Source organism: Mustela putorius, unplaced genomic scaffold (genome assembly GCF_011764305.1).
Source record: "Mustela putorius furo isolate JIRA1106 unplaced genomic scaffold, ASM1176430v1.1 tig00003988_pilon_pilon_pilon, whole genome shotgun sequence".
In the NCBI taxonomy this organism is placed as follows: domain Eukaryota; kingdom Metazoa; phylum Chordata; class Mammalia; order Carnivora; family Mustelidae; genus Mustela; species Mustela putorius.
In genome coordinates, this window is record NW_025422127.1 from 11,958,612 (window position 1) to 11,978,403 (window position 19,792).

A 19,792-nucleotide genomic window follows, 5' to 3' on the forward strand; every position below is an offset into this window, starting at 1 on the left:
TTTCATCTGTGATGTTCTCTGTGTTCTGTCATCATACAGTATATGGTCTGTAGGTTGTACAGTATATTATATATCAGTGCTTTCTAGAGACCCCTGATTAGGGAATCACCACCTAGTGTGCACACAGTGAACCACAGACATTCAGACCTAATCAGAGAGTGAACTGTAATCTACTGTAAGAAGCTCTAATATGTGCTGTAACAGCTACACCACTAACTTTGACAAATGAATTACTGAAATCCAAACTCTCCGTCTATAGTACATTTGCCTGACTTGCCAGCAAGGAACATCCTTCACTGGACATGTTTTGTGATTTGTCCTTAGTGCACTCCAGATGGTTTCTAAGTGATCAGGTCACTCCTGCTCCAAAATGTACACACCATCTTCCAGCAATCACTTCTGGAAACTTCCCTGGCCCCTAGGCCTCCACATTCTTACACTTTTGACAGTCAGGTCATGTTTACCTGAAGGTTGATGTCCACCCCATCTCCCATGCTTTCTGGTTCCCCACAGTCTGCCAAAACTGCCTAGCAAGCAAACCCACAAGTCTCCTGCACCGGAATCTCTTTAGACCAGGAAGCCACATGAAGAGCATGTAGGATCTCTAACATCTCTTCAGCCATGGCAGCTTCAATTCCCCCTTGGCTTGTTCATTCCAGTTAGAGCGTCGTTCTCTTAGACAAGAACACCAGACCTGGAGTGGGCAAGAGAGCTCCATGCTCTTACTGTTGCCTCTCTATCTGACAAGTAACATGAAGCACTGAGCCTTGTACTTGACTCAGTACCAAGCGTGCCTTTAAAGCCTTTTGAATTGTTTCACATTTGTTACGATCTTTCATTTCTCAAAGCTTTGACAATTTGAGTTCATTTTGGAATGAATTACAGAGATGAAAGAGAAGAAGCTCTTTTTCTTTTCTTCAATATGGTGGATTTGCCATGCACTAAACACTGGGAAAAGTTGAGGACTTGGGGGAAACAGGAAGATCACCTTAATGACTTCATATCCGTGGTCCTCCAGATCCTTTGGAAAGAAATTCCTCTGCATTTCTAGCCATTGTCAAGAATCTCTTTGTTCCTTATTTTTCCAACTTAAGTCCCATGTTTCCTTGATCCTGTGTCACTATCAGACTGTAAGACACCCAGGACCAGAGGCCCCATTTATTCTTCACAATCCTGAGTACAAAGCTCCATGCAGAATGGACACTGTCACATTGACAACTATACCACAGTAAGGCAACAATGGTCTGAGCTATTCTGAACCACTAAGCAGTTGTGAAGAACATGAGCTTTGAACATAAGTTCAAGTCCTAACGATATGACTTTGGGAGCATCTCCTAATGCTCCTGTGATTTAATTTTTATTGATGCAACTAGCCTGATAGGATTGTTGTGATGAATACATCAGGTAATACGTGAATGGTCAACAAATATACCGATGATTTATATTATTTATCATCACCAACATTAAAATGAAGACATTAAAGTTACCCACTATGTTATTTTGAAGATTAAGTGAAAAAATTAAGTAGGTTAAAAATTTAATAATTGTTAATTTCTTTTCTTCCTTCAGAAAATGAATACTGTTATAAATTACCCTGACAACAAATACTGTTATAAATTACCCTTTAATTCTTCAAGAGGCACTTTGAAATTTAGAAAGGGGCTTAGTGTTGTGTGGTGTAGTAGTATAGAGGAAAGAACACAGAATTTATTTTAGAAGACCTGAGTTTCTATTCATGAAATGTCAGACAAAACACTGAACCCCCTTAGCTCCTCATTTACAAAGTGAGAGTCATAATAATCTTGTTCAACTTATTATATTAGGTACTGATATACAAATTAAAAAGCTGAAAACATTTTGCAAGCTGCAAAGCATTATGTAGAAGTTAGCTATTGTTGTGGAATGTGAGTAAAAATGCACTTAAAATTACAGATAGGAAGTTTAGGGAATAAGGTTAGGACTACACATAGATCTCTAATATTATTTTGTACACCTACCAGAGTCCTCACTGAGACTTTTGATGGAAAGAAGTTATTTTAGGGCATGAGGTGACTATCAAGTTGTTACTAGATAATTTTTAAAAGAGAGTATAATCATGATTTTCATACAAACATAAAATGAAATATCATCAGATATTTTGTTTAACTCATTAATCAGTGAGGGAGCCAGTAAGATGTCACACCAGGTCAAAAAAGAATTAAAAGAAACATGTTTATATGAAGTAAAGGAAGACTGAGTTGAGTTTGAAAATAGATACAAAACCTGGTCTATCCACAGGCAACAGTCAATTACACTCCAACCGACACAACAAATTCGTAATATGGAAAGAATCCTTTGCCTTAATGTTAGTTTAATACAACTTAAAGAATTATAAAACAGCTCAAAGAGAATGAGAAGGAAAGATAATCTGGATGGGAAAGCGAGTCAAGACACCCAGAGATATGCATCTGTATTTAAAAGTCCATTTAAAAGGTTTTTATGATGATTCCTGACAGCTGTAAGGAACGAGACAGGAGATCCAAAATGGAGTCTCTTACATTAAGCCCCATGTCACTAGACCAAGATTTAGCTTAGTTATAGTTTCAGATTTCCCAGAAATGGGATCTTAAAATAGTCAGTCAGGAATCACCTAGTCTGCCCTAGATAGGTAATCTGTTGATAGATCCCTCTCATCCCCTAAAAGAAAGCGACCTTGCTGTAACCAACTTGCTCTCCCACCTGTGTGAAGTCCTCGTTCCTTCTCCCTCCTGCCTATGAAAGTCTTTCCTTTTGTAGAGCTCCTCAGAGATCTGCTGGATTGGATGCTGCCCCATTCATGAATCATGGAATAAAGTCAGTAAGAACTTTACAATTTACTCAATTTAATTTTGTTTTTTAATAGAACTAGGAGCTAGGTTAATTCAATAATTGTTATTAGATCAATGCTAAGTACTTTCTGTGTGTTTAGGGGACAGATGGGGATGGGGAAGAGGGAGCATTATCACTTAGGTGTTTTGAATATCAGGTCACTTAAGTTTTAGTTAGGGAATAATAAAAAATGAACAAATAGTAGACCATACCACCTTCTCTTTCCTCTATTTTCAGTCATTTCCCCCACACTGAAAATGCCTTGGTCTACCAGTTCAGAGCTACTTAAGGTCCTTACCTAAGGAAGCTGTTAGTAGCAATCAGAGTTAGCAGCCAGCAGGGGTCCTGGCAGTTTCCAAAGAGTGTGTTTTTTGAAGCTCCTCTTCCTTCATTTCTGTGAATGGCCCTGAATTGTTTGTAAGGCAATTCAAGGCCATGGGAAGTACAGCAGAAGACGGGGAGCTCTTCTTCCCCCTTGTGCAGCTCAAAGGCACAGTTAAGAATTAGGGAGATAGGAGGGAGCTGCAGGGAGGGAATGGGATAGCATTTAGTTTGGAAAGTTATTTTTCAGTGAGGAAAAAAAATCTTGAAAGTTTCTACCATGGTCATAGATGTTTAAGTCACCAGGTTTTCTGTGCCAGGAGTATTTGCAATTTAACCTTTAAGCTTGCAGTAGAGATACTCTGTCCTCTAAATAATGGGCTCTTTGTTATTGTCCCTTTCTCCTTCTTTCCAGGATTTTATTTTTTTAATTAATTAATTTATTTGTTTATTTATTTATTTATTTCCTTCCTCGATTTTAGAGGTCTGTCCAGGCTGGTGTTTTTCCCTATTTGGTACTCATCGGACTCACCTGGAAAGCTTGGTAATTCCTGTTTCCTAGACCTTAGAGATTCTGATTTCATTGCTCTGGGCTATGGCTTCGACATTGGTCATGTTTTCAAATATCTGTGGGTGATTGTACTGTGCATTCAGGTTTGAAAATAGTCTAAATCGATCTGTATGGAATATTTCCCAGTACATATGGTGCTATCTTGTGCCCACAGAGAATCAGACTTTGATAAAACTGACCCTATAGTTAGTTTTTATAGTAGATAGTCCTATCACTTTGCCAGAAGTAGAAAAACACCTAGATCCTTGAAGTCATTATTGATGCCACTCTGGGTTTTTGTTTGTTTTTGAAAATAGAGTATTTTGTTCCTCGCAACCAAGAACATCTAAGTTGGTCAGTGCAGGATAAGCTAAGCCATAATAACAAACGTCAACATTTCAGGGGTTAAATACATTTACAGTTTATTTTTTCATCCCAAATGTAATACAGGCTAAATAATCTACTTCCATTTGTAGCTGTACCAGCTGAGACACAACCCTTCCAAAGTAGAGTGTGATTGGAAGAAGTATGGCTTTTATGTGTCAGCTTGGCTAAACCATATGGTCAGTTGTTTGGTCAGACACTAGACATTGTCATGAAGACATTTTATAGACGTGATTTACATTTACAATCACTTGATTTTAATAAAGAAGATGAAGTAAAGGAACATCCGGCTTGCTGGCCTGCTGTACAGATTTCCTATATAATGATTTGCCTTATAGCCATAAGACAGTATACTTTGGTGGCATAAACTTGGTTTTGCAACTTACTGGACATCCAGACTTGATAAAGTTATATACCTTCTTTTAAGCCTCACTCTACATTCTGATAAAATGAAGATAGTAATACCTAACCCATTAGGTGCTTAAAAGGATTAAGTGAAGTAATTAGCTTGACATTTATTACTCTAAACTGATAGTTATTAAATAAGTTTTGGTTTAGAATTCCTGGCTATAAATGAAGGCAAAGTTAGCTAAAATTAGGTGTTCATAAGGGATAGTCAAATGGGAGAACAGGTGTCCTAGGTATATGCTTCTTGGTAGTCTATGACATCTCCATGGGGTCTCTAATCCCTTGGGCTAGATGGAGTCTCCCAGCATTTTCTAGTTTTATTCTGTTTTCAACAAAAGTGCACCCCCACCACACACACAATATATCCTAGCATATATCTGCCCATAAACTTGGACAGCAGGCTTTCCATAGATGTCCATTCCATGTGAGAACTATTCTCTTGGGGCCCTGAGTTGCCTAGGAGTGGTAACAAGGGACACAGCAGCCAGAGGATGAAGAGGTGAATGGAGCCCAGATTGTGCTTGTGTTAGACCTAGGTTTTGGTTTTCTCTGAACATTCTGAAGATGTTCTCTTTTCTAGGAAGAAAAGGACAGGAAGAGAGAGTTGAAAATGGTACCAGAAGACAGTTAGATGTGGGAATATCAGAAAGGGACAGAAAGCACTAAGGGAAAGGGAATAGGGTTGTCCCTGGATTCTTGGCCCAAGTTGACATTCTTTTAAATCCATTATAAAAATAAAAGAGAAAGGATAAAAAATAATTTTGTTGGACAAAGGCTACTGCTTTCAATTCTCCCATGGTAAGAAGGACAAAAGCAAGAAATTCATTCCTGGATTTTGCCAAATCACAGAAAAGCACATAAGAGGGATGGTCTAATTCCCAAGCGGCATTATAGAAAACATCAGAATGAATGAAATTTAAGCCTGAATGCAAACATCTGTGGAATTTTTACTTAGAGGAGGGAAAAAAGAATGTGAGATTAAGACCTACAGCATCTGAAAGAGTAGATTAATAAAAATAATAACTATTTACCACAGTTTTGTAACTCAAATGGCACTCCCACATGTCGAAGATTTTCTGGAACATCAACATCCTTGAGAAACCACAATGTTTACCCCGTGTTTAACATGCACGTAATGTACCCGTGAGTGCTGTTTTTGCCTTCCCAGACCTCTTTCATCCCTCTTCTGCTACAGAAACTTTCTTTTTTTGTGAGAATCCATTCCAAGTGATTTAAGTAGGGCAGCCCTGACACCAATCTGCCCTTCTTAGGCCCTGCCAAAGCGGTGTTTCTATGACCCAGGCCTGGCCTCTTGCAGCATTTCAGCCCATACACCAGAAGCAATTGCATAGAAACTTGGGCACATAACCCAAATAGGGCTAATCAGAACCTTCTCTGTGGCTGGATATGTAGACTTTGAGAAAGAGCAAGGAGTTTTTTCTTCTCTGGGATCAGGAAAGCTGAGGACCAGAAATCTTGGAAAGGCTTGGACCCAGCTATGCCATTGCACTGGGTGCCTTTTGAGAACAAAGACAGTGAAGGGGAAAGGAAGCATGTTCAAGAGATGAAGAGAGACTCAACTCTGATGACAGCCTCCCAAAGGGGAGTCGTATTTTCTCAGTCCCTAAGGAAATCCTTGAGTAATTAGTGCCAGTAAGAAAGGGACTACTCAAGTAGTGTGGGCCCCTATAGGAAGGCCATCCTCATTAACCTGAGATGGGTCCATGGAGGATAAGGGCAATGACCATCCCGTCTCCAAGAGCCAGCGTGGCTCTCCAAGGAACTCAGTGCTCTGACACATGGATACTCCTTTATCTCTGTCAAGAATCAGATGGTGTCTGTACTATAGACTTGTTCTCCTCTTTCACTTTGACTATGATATTTAATTTTTTTATTTGGGTACAGTTCAATATTCAGTGAAAAGTCTCTTCAGAAAAAATCTTACATACTTGAGGCCACACAAAAAGGCTATGTCCTAAAACCTCCCAGCATCTTCTAAGTCTCTCAATCATGAACATTAGTTCAATTTCTAAAACAGCTATCATGGATAAAGTTACAGGAAATAGAGTGCCAAGTATACACTTAACCTTAAAATAAAGCCTTCCTGGGGGGAGGGAGTGACTCATCATGATTGTCTTAACTGGAGGCTTAAACTGGTGTGTGTGTGTGTGCGTGTGTCTGTGTGTCTGTGTGCGCGCGCATACACATATGCAGAAAGGAGGGGGGTTTGGGGGAAGAGGAGAGGGAGAGGAAACAGCTGAGGAATACCTAAACCTGTACCCTTGAAAGCAGAAGAGCGGAGGCCAAATGGGGGGATGGTGCGGGAGACTGGAATACTCAAGTGACAATTTCATCTCAAAAGTCAGGGTCTACACGGACTCCAGGGCACAAATGGGGCAGCCAGTGTACTTGTACTCAGGCTTTGAGGTAACTGCATTAGTCCTATTCTAATGTGGATCTGGAGAAAATAAAAGAAATGAAGCAAAAGGCAAAAGTAAGGAGACATCCAAACAAACTCCTAGTATTAAAAATAAAAGTGTAGAACAGACAAGTGGGATAAGAGGAAGATATTTTAATGCTCCTAAAAACCTGAAACCAAAAATTGGAATGTCTCCTATGACTTTAACTGAATACTTTAATCATTCTTATTAAGGGAATGGGGAGGATAAAAGAAGAACCAAAGAGCATACCTGCGGCCAAATTTTAGTGCTAACGTGTTGACTGTAACGAGGACTGTAAACTTGTAGGCCTTGCTGTGCTCATCTGTACCGAGAGGATGATAACGCCTTCTTTCAGGACTGAGGGGAGTGAATGTCAACATGCATGACGAAGACCCAGGAAAGTGTCTGACAGGCAGTAAGTTTGTCCATTTACCTCTGCTGCACGCTCTGGCTGTGTTCCTGGTGCCCAGGCCAGGGCTTCTAAGTAACAATGCCTGACCTTCCGCCCCGATTCTGAGGCTAATGGCCATGTGTCTCAACCTCAGGTGTGTGCATTACCAATGGCTAAGAGACTGTTTACTCTCCTGGGAAGGGATAGGCAGTGGAAGTGTCCAGCACAAGTAGAAATCCACCTGACGTGCTGGCCTCACCCTTCACTAGGCCCCAGTTGTTTCCCAGCTACCACTTTCATGTTCACATCAAGCAACTCAGGAGGCTTAAGTGGAACTGCAGAGTGAGAACCATCCATAGCAAATACCTCTTTTCCAAAACCATATGCTGGGCCCCAGGCCAAACAGCAGGACTCGTGCCTGCCTCTGATTTCCTTGAATCGGCTGCCAGTGGCTTTGCAGCTCCGCTCCCCAGGTTTCTGGTAAAACAGCTTAAGTGTCCAAAAGCTGTGCCTGCACAGATACAAAGGAATGGCAGGTTTGCCAAAATACTTCCAGGTACTGTGTCTCTGAATAAACGGGAGAGGGCTAGGAGGGTGATTATCCCTTCACACACAGGGGTTTGAAGGTATAGATCTTGGATGCTTTAGAGTAGAGGGTGTCAGGTAGAAAAAGAGGGAAGAGCAGTTATTCTTTTTTAAGAACTTGTTTTTCTAATTTCAAAATAATGCACATTTAATGGAGAAAACCTAAATGCCATGTGTTAGTCAAGGCAATTAACATCAGCTCCTATAACAACCTCAAAATCGCAGTAGATAGACAGAATAAAAAAATGTATTTCTCACAAAAAGTTGAGCAAAAATGTACCTAGGTGGGTGGCTGTCTTTGGCAGCTCCCTTCCAAGCAGTGACTTAGGGATCTAAGAGTAGTCATTCTGACTGCACGGTAGTCCCCAGGGCCTCAGAGTCTTCAGCTAGACCGTCTGTATCATCTGACCAGTCAACAAGCAGAGAGAGAGAAAGAGAGTATTGCTCTGGATTTTCTAAAGTAAGAACTATAAGTACTTTCCTTTTCCTATATCCCACTGGCCAGAGTTGATCCCATGGCCAATGGACATGCAAGGAGGCTGAGAAACATCATTTTTCCCATGTGCCTGGAAGGAAAATGGGGTTGGTAGGGCTAATGAAGAGCTCCCCCTCTGCCATGCCAGCTAACAGCAATAGGGCACAACAGATCACTTAGAACCCAATGACCCTGAGACCGTTAACAATATGGCTCATATCTTCGGTGAGCTTTTTCTATGCATATGTAAATAGACAAATATACTTACAAAATGGTATCATAAGACAATATACTTTTTTGTAGCATATCTTTTAAACTCTGCAAATTAACTATAAACCTTTCTCAATAACCCAAAATTTAGATGTTGTGTAGTATTGCTGTCCATAGGGATCACCATGATGGATTATATCAAACTACAGTGAGATTAGTTCCAATCCAGTTACTAGATAGTCTTGGTTTTCCTTTATAAACTACAATGTAATGTAAGCATACATAATGTTTCTGTTTATTTACTCAGGATAGATTCCTAGAGATAAAGTAAATCAAAGGGAAGTACAATCTTTAGGGCTGATAAAGTGGCTTCTAAAATGTTTCCTTTCCTAGGGTTTTATTTTGGGAAGTTTAACCACCATGACAATATTTTTTGCAAATCTTCACCGAGCTCTAAGCAGACAATTCTCTCCAAAGGTGTCCTGGCTAAAGTGTCTTCCTCAGCACCTATTTTTTGAGGAAATAAACTTAATTTTGGCAAGTTAGGAGGGAAGGAAATACACAGTTGTGGGGACTAAAGTTGGAAAAGTCCATGCTACATACCAGGCATAATGTAAGACACCTTAAAGAATTATATTTAATATTTATGATAAGCTTGAGAAGTATGTAAGTATTACCCTAGAGTTGCGAAAAACACTAAGATTCAAGGAATCTCAGTTATTTGCCCAAGATTGTTAATGGCATAGTCAGAACTCAAATAGGACCCACCTCAAGCAAAGTTTTAAGACTGATAAATGAACCTTGCTCTTATTCTTTCCCCTTCCTCATCTTTGGGTCCCCATGATTCTCCTATCTCTAATCCTATTATTCCAACAAAGCAGAACAAGATCCATTAGACTATGACAAAGGGCACTGGTCATAGCATCAGAAGAACTAAACTGAGATCCTGTCTGTATTTTTTTTTTCCAACCAATATGCTACATTTAACTTGGTGAATCTTTTTTTTCCTCTGTAGAAAGAGGAGTTCATGCCAAATAACCTCTACATCTCTTTAACATCCAAAAATCATGGACAAAAAGCACTAAATTTAATGTCCAGAGACTAAGACTTGAGGTTCAGCATTGTCACTTACATGTTGAGTAAATCTGGCAAGTCACTACTATTTTGAGCTTCAGTCTCCCTATCCATAAAAGAGCCCAAATGAATCTCAGATTATTTTCAGGCCTGATTCCAGAAACTTTTTGCAGAGCCTAGCTGAAGATTTGACACATAGTTCAAGTACAATAAATGTTTGTTGACACTTTAAGCCTCTCCATTCTGACACCCCAAAAGGTATTGAAATAAACCTAATTGTATTGAATTGGGATCCTGCTTGTGCTTATGTTAGTCTACAAGACAGGCAGACTTTTGATGCAGAAGCTTAGCTATGATACCATGCCCATGTCCACTTCCCTTTAATCCAGAATCCAGACACATAATTTTACTATAGCTGTAGGGGGCTTCGCTTAGATGTAAATAAATGTTTACTAAGAAAATATGATCAAATATGCTTGCTTCATTAGTAATCTGGGGCTCTTTATGCTCCCCCAACAGTTCCAGTGAGAGAAGACCACAAGAACAATAACTTACGGTACCAACTATTTTTGAACTCTTGGCTTGCTCAACCTTTTTTGAAAATCTTGGCCAGGCATTCTATGTGTAAATCCAAAGACCTTAGTCTACTACCAGGCATTGTGGATAAAGCCAAATGTCACAGTGGGATTACAGTCCTGGTCCCATGGTTCCCAATCATTTTGGGTTCAAAGACCTCAATTAAAGCTTATATAAGTTCGGTCTCCAGGAAAGTGCATCTATGCACTTTCAAACACACATACGCACACCATAAATTTTGAAATATCAAATACTGAGCAGAGTCCTGAAGGTCCCCTGTCACATGCTGGCTCTCTACTTGCTGGGTTGCAGGGATATCTGGAGGACTCCTAGAAGGAGGTCAGAACACCTGTGATTGTGGGTCAGTAGGAGGATTTGGAACCAGTATGGAGGTATTTGGGTGTTTTAATACCCAATACAGATATATTGGTAAACTACTGAGTAGTAGACTTGCAGATACACACAATATTCTGCACACGAATTCAAGGGATTCAGGAACCTTTTAGGTGTTCATGGGTACCAAAATAAGATAAAATAAAACCATTCAGTTATGTGATTTAGGTGTGGTTACTTTAGATCTTGAGGTGTTTTTGCACCTACAAAATAAGTAAATAAGACTTACCTACTATCTAAATCTCCTGCCATGACATCAAGTATGGCCAATGATTTAGTGAGTGACTGCATCTCTTGTGATATTTGTTGTTTAAGAGTCTAAATGTTGCTTCCTCAAACCCTTTTATGGAGCTAAGTAGGGTATAAATAAATTGGCATGGGGTCAACCATGCAGAATAGCTTTCTAAAATGAGCCATGAATTGCCATGAGTTAAAAACTTGTTTTGCAGCCATGGGAGTTAGAAGACAGCTGGTCATCAGAATCTGTAAAATGACCTTTCATGGATTTGAATGTTTTGTGGAGTCATCTTTTGGGCTCTATTACTCCAAGAAAAGCAATTCCAGTTTCTTCAACTTCTTTTTAGTCTTATTTTCAGGCTGAAATAGAAAGGAAAGGCTCTGGAAATGTTCTGATCACAGTAACTTGCAAGAAGTTGTTTTTCACCAAAAGACAACCTTCTCTCACTCATGTGTGAGTTAGTTCCACAGCTATACTTTGGATAATCTCTCCTTTTTCTCCCCTTTTCCCTTTTTCCCTCATTCAAGTTGCTTTCAAAATCCCATTCCACTGTGAAGGAAAGGCCACCATGTTGTACAACTCTCCTTTTATTCCATGTGCAGAATGCCCCTGAAGCTATCTTGATGAACCCAAAAGAAAGGACTTTCCCTGATTGCCCAACCTGGAAGCTCCTGTTTCCCATCTTCTTCAGGGTCCAAAAATGCACTTAGCTAGTTTTAGCTATTTTTGAGCCTATCTGTTCCTCAGTATAGCCTAACCGTTCTCCCAGATATATGTCCCTGCATGAATATTACCAACTCTAAGATCATCCATAGACCTTGGATGGGAATGAGTAAAATTCACATAGAGACATATCTTGTAAGAGCAGAGGGTAGATGCTGGATAACAGAGGAAGCAAGGTTATATAGGTGGGAAGGCCAGGTTCTGCATCACTAGGAAGACCAAGTCAATTCAGATCTTTTGTGGTGACAAGCAGGAAGGTGTTTGAGCATAGTTGTATTAAAACAGACCTGTGATTCCATCTAGGCTGACACTCAGGTTTCTAGACAATGTTTTAGTTCTGGCCATCTTGTACTAGTTTCCCATCCTTTACCCACATGAACATAGCTAAGTTTGCCAGGGATTTGCAGATGACCTGCATAAAAAGACACATATGAACAAGGTTATGAATTCCTCTATGACCATATTACTGATGAATTCAGAGACTTTCAGTCCTATACTCTACTTGTGAAAAATTTATTTCAAAGTTTATCAGACTTTCCCATCAATTGGCTTTCAAATGTGACCAGCTACATACCAACTACATACCAGTTCTTTGCTTCAGGTCTTAAGTAAACAACTCTACAGACCCAGGAGGAGGGGGCAAGCCCCCCTCCATCCCCCCTAACCCCCCCACAGAGGAAAATGAATGTGGTCAAGACCAGCAGCCACAGTCCTGAATGTTTGAAAACAAACCCCTCTTGGGGCAGTTTCCAGGGTGACATTCATACTGGTAAGGGATCAATGGCCATCAGGAGAATGTGTGAAATTCTTTCATTGATGGAATCAGAGCCACTTGCCAGGGGAAGGGCAAGCCTAGCATGGGTGGGATGCTGTCACTGCTACATGGTACTTAGGGAATATTCCAGAACATACTGAAAGGAGAAAGAGGCTTCCAACAGAAAGCAGAGTTAGCAGGTAAAAGAACAAAGTAATGTGGTTTGCTGATGTTGATGTTTTTCACTAAAATTCCAGAAAGAGAATATTTCAAAGGAACAAGAAGCCAGAATATGGGACAAGTTCTGATTGAACAGACCCTGAGAGCTTACTATGTGCAAAGCATCAGGTCAGGTTTTTCGCAGATATTATTTTATCAAAAACCCTGTAAGAGTTAGCCTGTTATTGTTCTTCTGCTCAGTTGAAATGCTGGAATGGAAATGAATTTAGATGTTTTCCTATTTAAATTTCTGTGTAATTTATATACAATAAGATGCACCTATATCAGGAATACAGTTTAATAAATTTTGACAATTAAACACACAAATAACCACTTCTTTAACCAAGATGTAGAGCATTTTCATCACCCAAGAAAGTTTCCTGATGTCCCTTTCAAATCAAACTTCTTACCCAAAAGTCAACCACCCTTCAGATTTCTATTATTTGTTATTTTCACCTTTTGTACTAATTTTCTAGGGCTGCCATAATATAGTATGGATGTCTTAAACTGACTGGATATCCTAAACAGCAGAAATTTATTTTCTCATAATTCTGGAAGATAAAGTTCAAAATCATGGTGTTAGCAGGGTTGATTTTTTTCCCCTGAAGTCTGTGCTTGGCTTACAAATGACTGTCTTCTCCCTGAGTCTTCATTTGGTCTTCCCTCTGTGTGTGTGTTTCTTTATCTCATCTTACAAGAACACCGGTCAGATTGGATTAGGCCCACCCTAATAACCTCATTTTAACTCAGTCACGTCCAATCACGTCTCCACATTATGAGGGACTTACATTTTTGGATTTGGAAAGACACAATTCATCCCATAACACCTATTCTTGAACTTCATATAAATCTAACCCTACAGATCACACGCTTGCATTTGGCCTCTTTCACCTGAAGGGAAGGAAAAATTCTCCTCTACCCTCAAGGTCTTCCAGCTGAACTAAGAATTAAATTTGCAGGAGACAAATTAATAGGAGTAAAATAAAATAAAATAAAATAAAATAAAATAAAATAAACGCACGAAGTTTTATTACATGTGCATGGAGACCTAGTTATGAAATTGAGATCTAAAGGGATGACCAAGGCCGGGAGTTTTTATACTTTTTAGATAAAGAAACAATGAATCTGTGAGGAACTGACAAGACAAAGAAAAATTAGCTTTCCGAGCTTCAGTTAGTAAGGAATTCTAAACAGAATTTAGGCTGGGGTAGTAAATTAGTACTTTCTGGACTCTAAATTTCCTATCACTGGTGAAGGATGTCTCCTCACCTCCTGGTACAGAGATGCTATCTTTCGCATGGGAGATTTATTTCCTGCTTTCAGGGGACAGAGGAGGATCTGAGAGTCCTTCTTGCATTAAGCTGTCTTATTTGTCTTATTGTGCATATGCGTGAATTTCTTTTGGGTAAATATCTGGGGGTGGAATTGCAGGGGCACAGGGAAGGTGCAGGAGTAATTCAAAAGAGCATACGGAGTTTTCCAAAGCAGGTGTACCATTTTCCAAGTCTACCCACCATATTGGAGCTCTCTAGTATTGACATCCTTGTCAATACTTGGTATTGTCAGTCTTCTCAGATTTAATCGCTCTCATATGTGAAATAGTATCTCATTGTGGTTTTCACTGAATTTGCTTAAATGCTAGCGATGTTGAGCCCCACTGCACCTTCTTATGGATGTTTTATACATCTTAGTGAAGTGTATGGTCAAGGTTTTTGGTTTTTTTTTCCCCCTTTTAAAAACAATTGAATTGTCTTTATTATTACTGATTTGTGGGACTTCTTCAACATTCTTTATAGAAGTTATTTGTTAGATAAATGTATTGGGAATATCTCCTTCCAGTCTGTGGCTTGCTTTTCCATTTTTTAGTGCTATTTTTTGATAAGAAGAAATTTTTAACTTGCCTTTTTTTTTCTTTTATGGTTTGATGTTTTTATTGTCCTCTTCTGAGAAATTTTTGCCTAGCCTTAGTAGTAAAATACTCCCCTATGTTTTCTTCTAGAAGTTTTATAGTTTTAATTTTTACATTTTGTTCTATGATCTATGTTAAACTAATTACTAAGTTTGGTGTAAGCTAGTGTTTGCAGTTCATTTTTCCCTCCATATGGAATCTAGTTCTCCTAATACCATTTATTTAAAGACTTTCTATTCTCCACTGAATTGTCTTGGTGACTGTCAAAAACGTAACTGACCACATGTGTATGGTTTTATTTCTGGACTTTTTACTATGCTCCATTGATCTATTTGTCAATTCTTATGTCGCTATCACCCTCTCCTGATTATTGTACTTTTATAACAAATCTTGACATCAGGTGGTGTAACTTTGCCAACTTTTATTGGTTTTTTTCAAGATTGCATTGGAAAATTTAGTTTTTTATATTTACATATCAATTTTATAATAAATTTGTCAGTTACTACAAAAGTGAGTCTCCTGAGATTTTTGCTAAGATTTCACTGATTCCTTTAAGCAAGTTGGGAAGAGTTGCCATCTTACTGATATTGAGTCTTCTAATTCATGAATGTGGGATATTTCTTCATTTGTTTAGGTCTTCTTCAATTTATTTCAGCACTGTTTTCTAGTTTTCAATGAAGCGGGTTTTTTGTTTGTTGTTTGCTTGTGTTAAGATTTATTTCTTTGTTTTAGAGAGAGAGACAGAGCATGAATGTGCAGGGGGAGAGGAGGGGCAAAAGGAGAGAAACAGAGAAATTCTAGCAGACTCCATGCTCAGCACAGAACCCAGTGAGGGGCTTGATCTCACTATCCTGAGATCATGACCTGAGGTGAAACCAAGAGTTGGACGCTTAACTGACTATGCCACCCAGATGTGCCAATGCAGAGGTTTTATACATTACCATGAAATTTGACCCTAAGTATTTTATATATTTTATCTTTTGTAAATCATATTTAATTTTTTTTTTTTTTTACTTTCCAGGATTTTTGTGGAGGGGGGTATATACAGAAATAAAATTATTTTTACATATTCCTCCATCTTTTACAGTTACTATTTCTAGTATTTTATTGACTTCTTCAAACTGTCTATACATATAATCATTTTATGTGTAAATTAAAAGAGTTTGACTTCTTTCCTTTCTACTCTTTATGTTTTTTATTCCTTTATCTTGGCTTATCACATATGCCAGCATATGTGATAAGCCAAGATAAAGGAAACAAACATCCTTGTTTTTATCCTTATCTTAGAAGAAAGGCATTCAATAATACATTGTAAAATATGCTGCTAACTACAGGTTTTTCAGAGATTTTATCAGATTGCAAAGGTTCCTTTCTACTCCTAGGTTATTGAAAGGTATGCTTCTTTTGTTTATGTGAATAAGTGTTAAATTTTGTGAAATACTTTTTCTGCATCTATAGAGATGCTTGTAGATTAATGCAGTAAACTACATTTATGGAATTTTAATGTTAACTTAATTTTGCCTTCCAGAATCAGTTCTAGTTCGTTGTCAACATAATATATACATTATATATAACTAGATAATATTTCTAACATTTTATTAAGAATTTGTATATAGAGATCTTTATGTAGTCACCAAATTAGTAAGTGGGGAACCAAAATTTGAAATCATATCTATTTGATTTTGCATCCAGTGTTCATTCTAATATCACATCCTGCTATACTCCACTGAAGCATATATGAAAGAATGTATTTTATTTATTTATTTATTTATTTTACTTTTTTTTTTTAAACTATGTTATGTTAATCACCATATAGTGTATCATTAGTTTTTGATGTAGTGTCCCATGATTCATTGTTTGTGTACAACACCCAATGCTCCATGTAATACATGCCCTCCTTAATACCCATCACCTGGCTAACCTATTTTTCTAACCCCCACTGCTCTAAAACCCTCAGTTTCTTTCTCGGAGTCCATAGTCTCTCATGGTTCATCTTTCCCTCCGATTTCCCCCCTTCATTTTTCCCTTCCTTCTCTTAAGGTCCTCCATGCTATTCCTTATGTTTCACATATAAGTGAAACCATATGATAATTTACTTTCTCTGTTTGACTTACTTCACTTAGCAAACCCCCTCCAATTCCATCCATGTCAATGCAAATGGTGGATATTCATCCTTTCTGATGGCTGAGTAATATTCCATTGACTATATGGATCACATCTTCTTTATCCATTCGTCTGTTGAAGGGCATCTTGGCTCCTTCCACAGTTTGGGTATATGGACATTACTGCTATGAACATTGCGTGATATGGTCCTTCTTTTCCCTACTTTTGTATCTTTGGGGTAAATACCTGGTAGTGCAATTGATGAGTCCTAGGGTAGCTCTATATTTAATTTTTTTTTTAGAAACTCCACCCTGTTTTTCAGTTACTGTACCAACTTGCATTCCCACCAACAGTGTAAGAAGGTTCCCCTTTCTTCACATATTCTCCAACATTTGTTGTTTCATGTCCTGTTAATTTTTGCCATTCTAATTGCTGTAAGGTGGTATCTTAATGTGGTTGTGATCTGAATTTCCCTGATGGCTAATGATGATGAACACTTTTTCAGGTATCTGTTAGCCATTTGTATGTCTTCTTTGGAGAAGTGTCTCTTCATGTCTTCTGCCCATTTTTTGACTTGATAATTTGTTTTTTGGGTGTTGAGTTTGAGAAGTCTTTATAGATCTTGGATACTAGCCCTTTATCTGTAGTGTTATTTACAAATATCTTCTCCCATTCCGTGGGTTGCCTCTTTGTTTTATTGACTGTTTTCTTTGCTGTGCAGAAGGTTTTTTTATCTTGATGAAGTTCCAAAAGTTCATTTTCACTTTTGTTTCCCTTGCCTTTGGAGACATGTCTTGAAAGAAGTTGCTGTGGCCTATGTCCATGAGGTTACTACCTATGTTCTCCTCTGGGATTTTGATGGATTCTTGTCTCACATTGAGGTCTTTCATACATTTAGAGTTTATCTTTGTGTATGGTGTAAGAGAATGGTCGAGTTTCATGCTTCTATATATAGCTGTCCAATTTTCCCAGCACTGTTTATTGAAGAGACTTTCTTTTTTCCATTGGAGATTTTTTTTCCTGCTTTGTCAAAGATTATTTGACCATAGAGTTGAGGGTCCATATCTGGGCTCTCTAATCTGTTCCATTGATCTATGTGTTGGTTTTTGTGCCAGTACCATGTTGTCTGGGTGATTACAGCTTTGTAATACAGCTTGAAATGAGGCAGCGTGATGCCGTCAGCTACGTTTTTATTTTTCAACATTTCCTTGGTGATTTGGGGTCCTTTCTGGTTCCATACAAATTTTAGGATTGTTTGCTCCAGCACTTTGAAAAAATGCCATTGATATTTTGATTGGGATGGCATTGAAAGTATAGATTGCTCTGGGCACCATAGACATTTTAACATGCTCATGGATCAGAAGAATTTTTTTTAAATTATTTTTAATTTTTAAAAAGATTTTATTTATTTGATAGAGGAAGAGAGAGAGAGCATGAGCAGAGGGAGAAGGAGAAGCAACGGCTCAGTCCCAGGATCCCAGATCAAGACCCGAGCCTAAGGCAGCCACTTAGCATACTGAATCACCCAAGTGCCCCAGAATATGTTTTTTTAGATAGCTATGGAGATCCTACAAGGTCTACCAAACGGCTAGTATCATTGAGATGTTCCTATTTGTCTGTGATGGGGAGACATTGAGAATAGATAAAGTGGGCTGGGGAGATAGGACCTGAGGGCATATATCCCTCAGGGAGATAGTAGGAGAAATTAGAATCTTCATTATCAGTTAAGCCCACTTTAATACCAGTGGAAAATGGTCTACTCAAACTGAAGTATATTGTAAAGTTAATGAAATTTGAGTAGAGAAATTCAGATTCTATTCTCAGTTCTACTGTAAGTCAGATGTACAAGTGTATAACATTGTAATCTTTCTGTGTTAGAAAATACTTATTGAAGATTAGGTAAAGTGCAAGATAAGTGCATCAATTTTTAACAATTAAATCCCAAGTTGACCTTAATAATAGGTCATCAATATTTTCTTGCACTTTTGTCTATGTGGATTTTGGTTATATTTCTCTAAAAAGTCAAATGTCCTATTATATTCCCTTATTAGAGGAAGTACATTTCAAAACACTTTATAAAAATACAGAGAAAATAGAAAATACAATACAGTAATACAGCAATACAGAGAATGAGCAGAAAACTGGGCCCAGCGATATCTGGGTGGTTCAGTCTTTAAGTGTCTGCCTTTGGTTCAAGATTGTAAGGGCCTATTTAGCCAGAGTGATTCCATCTCGGTTAAGCAGTGATTTTGTTGTTTATGCAGTAAAACTTAAACTGACCCTGCCTTCTCACCCTCACCCAGAGGAACTTACTTAGAAGCAAGTCTGGGAAAACAGTAAAATATGGTCAACCAGTCTGATAACAGAGCCCAAATGCCAGGGCGGGTCAGGTCACATGGAGATAACAGAGCCCGAATGCAAGGATGAGTCAGGTCAGGTGGAGACATCCAATCACTATCTCCCTAAAGAATGTGGGCCCACCTTTTGGGCACCAATTCTGACCAAGGTGATAGGCTAGTTCAAATAGCTACTATAGGGTGAATTGTAATTCAATTGGCCACCTGTGTGTGACCTAGCATGACTATGCAACTTTCTCTGTGTGTTACAATCTCATTGGCCACCTGTGTGTGGCCAGACTCAACCACATAGCCTTTGTTCTATAAAAGTTAGTCTGTGAGGCTGGGAGGGGTCGCTCTCTCTGTAAGAGGCGGCCCCAACCGGTCGGTTTGATTCTTGATGCTTGGCACAAAATAAAGCTCTGCTTGACCTTCGCTTTGTATCAGTCTCTCTCCTTTGATCACGGACCCTATCAATGATTCCAGCCAGGGTCCTGGGATGGAGCCCCATTTTGGAATCCCTACTCAGCAGGAAGCCTGCTTCTCCCTCTCTCACTCCCCCTTCTTGGGTTCTTTCTCCCACCGTCTCTTTCTCTGTCAAATAAATAAAATCTTTAAAAAAAAGGAAAAAAAAGAAAATTGAGCCCAATTCTCCCACTTCATTTATGTCACGTGCAATGGTCAGCCTTCACGGTCACAAAGGAGAGCAAATTCCATTGAAATAGAGGTAGAATTCTACAAAAGTAAATGTAAACTCTGGGTAGGGATAGCACCCAAGTGTCAAAAGCCAATTCTCTATTCATAAAAATAGGTATTTTAAATCAATCACATTTGAAGCAATGGGTAAAATAGTGC